The sequence below is a fragment of the Carcharodon carcharias genome, chromosome 21 (assembly GCF_017639515.1).
Source record: "Carcharodon carcharias isolate sCarCar2 chromosome 21, sCarCar2.pri, whole genome shotgun sequence".
Classification (NCBI taxonomy): Eukaryota; Metazoa; Chordata; class Chondrichthyes; order Lamniformes; family Lamnidae; genus Carcharodon; species Carcharodon carcharias.
The window spans coordinates 80418141-80425641 of NC_054487.1; the positions used below are offsets into that span (position 1 = coordinate 80418141).

The 7501-nt window shown below is 42.4% G+C and overlaps 1 protein-coding gene across 2 annotated transcripts in view; it reads right to left on the minus strand.

Moving 5' to 3' along the window:
- Positions 1-6381, minus strand: part of dcn (decorin) — a 67738-nt gene extending 61357 nt beyond the window's left edge. The window contains exon 1 of one of the 2 annotated variants that reach the window (XM_041215363.1): positions 6143-6381. The gene's annotated coding sequence lies outside the window, so the exon portion shown is untranslated. Of the gene's footprint in view, positions 1-4700; positions 4720-6142 lie in introns of those variants that run through there. The other variant, XM_041215364.1, reaches the window with a different exon arrangement.
- Positions 6382-7501: the final 1120 nt, after the last annotated feature.

Here is a 7501-nt window from a genome sequence, read left to right on the forward strand (position 1 = left end):
TTGCCCATCCATAATTGCCCTTGAAGGGAGGGTTTTGCAAGACCATTTCAGAAAGCAGTTAAGTGGGTCTGGAGTCACATGTAGACCAGATCAGGTAAGGATGTTAGTAAAGGGTGTTAGTTAATTAGATGGGTTTTTACAATAATCACGGTCACCATTACTGAGACCAGCTTTCAATTCCAGAAGTATTAACTGAATTTAAATTGCACCAGTGGCCATAGAAGAGCAGGGGAGTTAACCCCAAAATCCTGGCCGATATTTATCCCTCAATCAACATCACAAGGAGCAGATTATCTGGTCGCTATCACATCTATTTACGGGAGCTTGCTGTGCACAAATTAGATGGTGTGTTTTGTACACTACAATAGTGGGGATTTCAAAATGTACTTAATTGGCTGTAAAGTGCTTTAAGATGGCAGGAGTGGGGGTGGACGGGGCACTTGGACTTTGAAGATTATGTGATAATTCCTCCACGAATATGTCCAACCAAAGCTGGCCATCCTAAACAAAGGGACGATCCACCCAACCAAGTAACTGCCCTCGGGCTTCTAAACAGTCAATTGCACTATGTTCAGCAGTACTTCAGTTGAGCACAGTCGGACTCATAAACAATTTAAATAGGTGGCCTGCAAAAAGCAAGTTATTTGCTTTATTCCCTTACATGGGCAACTGAAAGCTTGAGGTTTTGGTATTTAAATAGATCATTATAGGGAGATAAAACTAGGGGTCAGAAATATAAGATAGTCACCAATAAATCCACTAAATTCGTAAAAAAAAAAACCTCTTTACCCAGAGAGTTGTTAGAATGTGGAACTTGCCACCTCAGAGAACAGTTGAGGTGAATAACATACAGGTATTTATGGGGAAGCTAGATAAACACGAGGGAGAAAGGAATAGAGGGATATGTCGATGGGATTAGATGAAGTAGGGTGGGAAGAGGCTCGATCATGTGAAGCATAAACATCGGCATGGACCAGTTGGGCCGAATGGCCTGTTTCTGTGATATAAATTCTATGTAAGGTAAAAAAGGTCAGAACAAATTTAAAAGAACTGCAATTAGAATTTTCTGCAATTTTTCATAGGCAACCAGTTTTCAAAACTGAAATCATCATTTAGTCTTTGTTTCTGTTTTCAACATTCCAAGGTTAACTACATTCATAAAAAAAATTAGTTCACAGGCCCGCACAATCATGAATCAGCCTTTAAGAATTCTGGAAGGACCATATCTGTGAATTCCAATAGATAAATTGGTGGGTTTGCTCATTTTCATGTTGGCTGCCACTCTGAAATTAAATCAATAACCTTACTCTGCACAAGAAGTAGCATTATTGCAGGTGAGTGCTGATTGGACATAACTGGTAGAAGTCTGACCAATGAAATCACACAGGGTATAGGCACCCAGAAACAATTAGCATTTCTATCCCGTCTCATTAATAGAAAGCCAAAGATAGTGGTGACACCACAACTAGAGTACTGTGAACAGTATTGGTCTCCTCATTTAAAACAGGATGTAAATGCATTGGAAGAAGCTCAAAGAAGGTTTACCAGACTAATACCAGGAATGGGCAGGTTGTCTGATGAGGAAAGGTTGGACAGGCCAGGCTTGTATCCAATGAATGCAAAATACTGTGGATGTTGGAAATCTGAATTAAAAACAAAAAAAGCCAGAAAAACTCAGCAGGGCTGGCAGCATCTGTGAAGAGAGAAACAGAGTTAACGTTTCGAACCCTTATGACTTCTTTGGAGCTAAAGCTTTTTTGTTTTGTTTTTATTCTAGGCTTGTATCTGCTGGAGTTTAGAAATGTACTGGTGGCTTGATTGAAACATATAACATCTTGAGAGGTATTTGCTGAAAAAGAGAGACATGTTGAAGCTGGTGTACATTGCACCTGCCCAAGGTGCTGAGGTATTGGAGTTAAACATGGGCCTGATGTTTGACTGTGAACATCATCAGTGTCCATTTTGTGAGATAAAATGGAAGATGATACCTGGGAGGAATGGAAATAGGCAGCTCATTTAAAATTAATTTAATCTTCCTCCCAGATATAGAAAACTTAAATTTTGGCCACTGATAATTGCCAACCAATCAAACTAAGTTAATTATTTGCTAAACATTTCTTCACATTTTATGTATGCCAGATGAGGGGTGAATCTCCTGACACTGGTTAATTTTATTAATGCAGTTTAGCATGATTCAGCATCGGTTAGAATGAGGATCAAGCTGCTATGGGTCATTGAATACCAGGACAGCTCATATGGAATGGTAAAAGAACTTGTGCCTTTCACAATCTCAGGATGTCCTAAAGTTTTACAGCCAATTAAGCACTCTTCCGAAGTGTAGTCACTGTTGCAATGTAGGAAATTTCTGCACAGCAAGCTCCCACAAACTGCAATGTCATAATGATAATCTGGGGATTTTTTAAAGTGATATTGATGAATATGTCACATCCCTGTGCAAAAAAGGAGGATAAACCTGGTAATTAGGGTCAGTCAGCCTAATATTGGTGGTGGGGAGACATTTAAAGGCATTAATCCAGGACAAAATTAATTGGCACTTGGAAAACCATTAGTTTATACATAGAAGGATTTGTTAAAGAGAAATCATGTTTGACTAATTTGATTGATGAAGTATCAGAGTTGGTTATATGGGCTTTCAAAATTTGCCAGCAAAACTGAAGCCCATGGGAATAATGGGATGGTGACAATGTGGATATAAAATTGGCTAAGTGATGGAGTAATGGTGAATGACTGTTTGTCAGGCAGGAAGGGGATGTGCCCTGGTGTTCCCCATAGGTGGACATTAGAACCGCTACTCTTTTTGATATATGTTAGTGATCTGGGCTTGGGAATGCAGGGCACCATTTCAAAGTTTGCAGATGGTACAAAACTCTGAAAAGCGATAAACAATGAGGAGGGTGGTAACAGGTTTAGGGAGGGTGCGGACAGACTGCGGAAATGGGCAGATACATGGCAGATGAAATCTAAAGCAGGAAAGTGTGAATAATCCATTTAGGTAGGAAGAATGGGGGGGGGGGTAGGAAATCTGAAATAAATGGTACAGCTTTAAAGGGAATGTGTGAACAGAGAGATCTAGGGGTGTACGTGAACCAGTCTTTGAAGATGACAGAGCAAGCTACTAGGGCTGTTAAAAAGACAAATGGAATCTTTGGCTTTATAAATAGATGCATAAAGTGTAAAAGCAAAGAAATTATGTCATGTCTTCTTGAAACACTAGATAGGACCCAGCGTGAGTATTGTATCCACTTCCAGGCACCATACATTAGGAAGGATGACAAGGTCTTAGAGAGGGTAGAATGGCACCAGCAATGAAAGACTGCAGTACCATGCAAAGACTAGAGAAGCTGAGATTATCCTCCTTAGAGAAGAGCAGGCTAAGGGGAGATTTGATAGAGTAAATAGAGTAGAATACCAGTTTCCACTGGTAGAAGAGTCAGTAACCAGAGGACACAGATTTAAGGTGATTGGCTAAAGAACCAGAAGTGACATGAGATAGAAAGATGTTAGGCGGCAAAGACATGAATGGCAGACACATCGGAGCACCACCACCTGCATTCCTGCAAGTTCCCCTCCAAGCCACTCACCATCCCGACTTGGAAATATATCACCGTCCCTTCACTGTCGCTGGATCAAAATCCTGGAACTCTCTCCCTAACAGCACTGTGAGTGTACCTACACCACATGGACTGCAGCGGTTCAAAAAGGTGGCTCAGCGCCACCTTCTCAAGGGCAACTAGGGAAGGGCAATAAATGTTGGCTTTGCCAGTGACACCCACATCCCATGAAAGAGTATAAAAAAAGTTATGATCTGGAATGTTCTGCTTGATAGGGTGGTGAAAGCACATTCAACAGGAACTCTCAAAAGGGAATTGGATATTTACTTAAAGGTGAAAATGTGTTGGGCTATGGGGAAAGAGGAGGAGAGTGGCACTAACTGGATAGCTCTTTGAAAGAGCCAGCATAGGTGTGATAGGCTAACTGGCCTCCTGCTACGCTGTATCATTCTCTGCTGGAAAATAAATATTGGCAAGACCATAAGACCATAAGACGTAAGGGCAGAAGTAGGCTATTCGGCCCATCGAGTCTGCTCCGTCATTCAATGAGATCATGGCTGATCTGATAATCCTCAACTCCACTTTCCTGCCTTTTCCCCATAACCCTTGATTCCCTTACTGATTAAAAATCTGACTATCTCAGCTTTGAATAAACTTAGCGACCCAGCCTCTACTGCTCTCTGCAGGAAAGAATTCCACAGATTGACTACCCTCAGAGAAGAAATTCCTCTTCATCTCTGTTTTAAGTGGTTGCCCCCTTTCTCTGAGATTATGCCCTCTGGTCCTAGACATTCCCACAAGGGAAAACAACCTCTCAACATCTATCCTGTCAAGCCCTCTCATATGTTTCAATAAGGTCACCCCTCATTCTTCTAAACTCCAATGAGTACAGGCCCAAATAACTCAACCTCTCCTCATAAGAAAATCCCTTCATCCCTGGGATCAACCTAGTGAACTTTCTCTGGACTGCCTCCAATGCCAGTACATCTCTTCTTAGACAAGGGGACCAATACTGTTCACAGTATTCTAGGTATGGTCTAATTAGTGCCCTGTATAGTTTTAGCAAGACCTCCCTATTTTTATACTCCATTCTTTTTGAAATAAAGACCAACATTCCATTTGCCTTACCTATTACCTGCTAAACTTGTATGCTAGCCAGGACATCAGTAAGAACTACACCGCTCTTCCTCAACATACAGTAGTACCACTTTTACATCCACCTGAAAGGACAGCAAGGCTTTGGTTTAATGTCTCATGCAGAAGATAGCACCTGTGGCATTGCAGCACTCCCTCTAAACTGTATTGAAGTGTCAGCCTAAATTGCGTGCTCAATTCTCTGGAGTGACACTTGAACCAGTGACCTTGTAACTCAGGGGCAAGAAGCTGGCCCACTGAGCCACAGCTGGCACCTACTGCTGGATGAATGATCCCACCATACCAGGTGCCCCATCATAATATGCTCCTGGCCACACACACCTTCTCACTTTAGTTGATACACCCACTCAACAGACCAAAAAGAGACCTGGAAATTAGTTTCTCGAGGAATTAATTTCTATGTCTAAGAGAAAAACCAGATGGGGTATCTGTCACCTTGCTACAATTCTCATCAAGCACCCTCTTCAGAGTCTAGCACAACTGAACAAAAAGTGGAAGGCGAGGATCCTAAAATGACTGTAATTACCCTTTGCGCTGGCCCTGGTTCCTTATCTTTTGCCCAAGAATTTATGTTTCAATCTGTTACAAAATGGGACAGCTGGCCACTATCTATGAGAATGTAACATCACCAGGGGATACTCAAGCCAGTAGTTGCTTCACCACGTTAAAATATTTTGTCTCGATTTCATGAACGGATTTGAACATACTTACTAGGAAGAGACCAAAAGGGTCATTTCAGAAATGAGGCTAAAAGAAGTTTTTGAAAGAAAATCACAATGATGGAACTACCCAGAATTAGACAATACTGAACTCAAAACACTTCTGGAATCTTCTTGTTAAAGTAGCACTTTAGGACCATGTGATTATTTCACTCTTCAGAATTCTATTAATAAGGCTGTACAGCAATGATCAAACAGCACATCTCAGTATTGCCAGTACCACAGGCTGATAATTTACATTCACCATGTAGTTTTTATTTGACTACACCCCCGGAGTGCAGCTAGCAAACAGTTACAAGGTCAGTTTTGCATCTCCTTTCAAGTGTTGAAGAGACAAAGTCAACAATACATTCATCCTCCAGCCGTTAAAGTCAAAGTGCTGGGCTAACATATTTCATCTAAACAGCTGCAGTTAAAACAAAGGGCTCGCCCCACGCGATAAATGCAAAAGCCATGCTGAAAGAAAACTTATTTTGCAGCAAAGCACACCTTTATCAAGTATGCTTTTGATTTGGCGGGGGGGGGTGGGGGTGGTGGAGTGCCTCAGATACAACGCATAATGCAATCGAGTTAAAGTTTGCGAAAAAGCCACTCAAATTTACAGAGCTTATCAGTTTTTTAGAGGGGGGGGGGGGGGAAATCACAATCGATGACTATTTGCAGATTGAATCGATCAGCATTGGACGCGAGCCATACCTTTTCAGTTGCTAAGATCCGTCCCAGTGTTTCTCTGAGATGTTCTGACGGTGAATTCTCGCTGCCTGGGGAGAGCAGTACAGGTGTGCAAAGGGGAGGGAGCGTGTTAGTGTTCGCTGGAGGGTCACAGCTGGTTAAAAAAAAGTTATCCCCTGCTCCTGTTCTTTTAGCTAGCCTCTAGACTAGGTCCCATTAACTGCAGAGAACTTTAACTGACACACACACACACATACACACACACATACCGGCAACTCCTGATCATATGGTAATGATATATCCCTTGTATTGAAGCCAAGAACACTTTATTAGTCTTTTGTTAGATTCCCACCCCCACCCCCCCCCCCCCCCCCTCAGTTTGGCTTGAGTATTCCCTTTGCACGTGGACTTGTTCAGCCTCACACACCCACTAGATCTGAACGTGTAATTTATCAAACGTGTCATCGGGGTTTGAGAAAATAAACTCCATAATAGGGACTTTTTCCACGATTCTGAAAGTGCAATAGTTTTGTCAATGCCTAAAATGATAATTGGCATCAATGAAAAGTGATCCTATTCGAGGCGCGACAGCACTGAAGGTGAAGCTTTTTGCCTCATGGAAATCCAGGGCTCTGTCACAGAATCTCTTGAGTACTCAGTAAAATGCAAGTATGTGTTTTTTCAAGAAATGCTTCTTGGGAGGCCAGCCACTCAGTTGACTGAAGACGCCTGGCCATTTTTAGTATGATAACAAGCCTGCTGTTAGTCTGGGCTTCAAAGCGCTTATTGCACCAGAATATCCTCATTCACCCACTATACTTACACTAAAGTGAAAGGCCAGTACTTCTTTCCTCTCAAAAGTCAAAATAAATTGCAACCACCCCAGCAGACCATAACACCCACTAAACAGTTATGATACAATTAATATTTACTTTCCACTGAAGCAATTGTTGTTGCTAGCTTGTCGAAACATCTGCCCAGAAACAGCTGGAGAGGCACACCTCGGGAGTAAGTGCCACAGATTGAATTCTTATTGTCTCACCCCTCAGAGCATGACAGATCACTTGGGCGGCGTGAGTTATTACAGTGCGTCTCATCCTCATCGACTGTCCCTTGGTTCAAGGGTGAAGTCTACCCCAGGGTTGTGAGTTTCTGCTGTGGGTCTTCATATGCCTGGACAGTCCGACTCTCGGCCCACAGGTCTTTGGGAACATGGGGCAGGACGTCACACGAGGTAGTGGGATCTGGAGTGCAGGATTCGCTTCCTTCTCTGTTGCTGCTCTGCCTCATCATTAAGATGTTGTGAGTCGAAGAGTGATGCAGCTTGATGGACAACCTGTCGCCATTTTGAATTATTGGTGGCAAGCTCCTCCCAGTCATTAA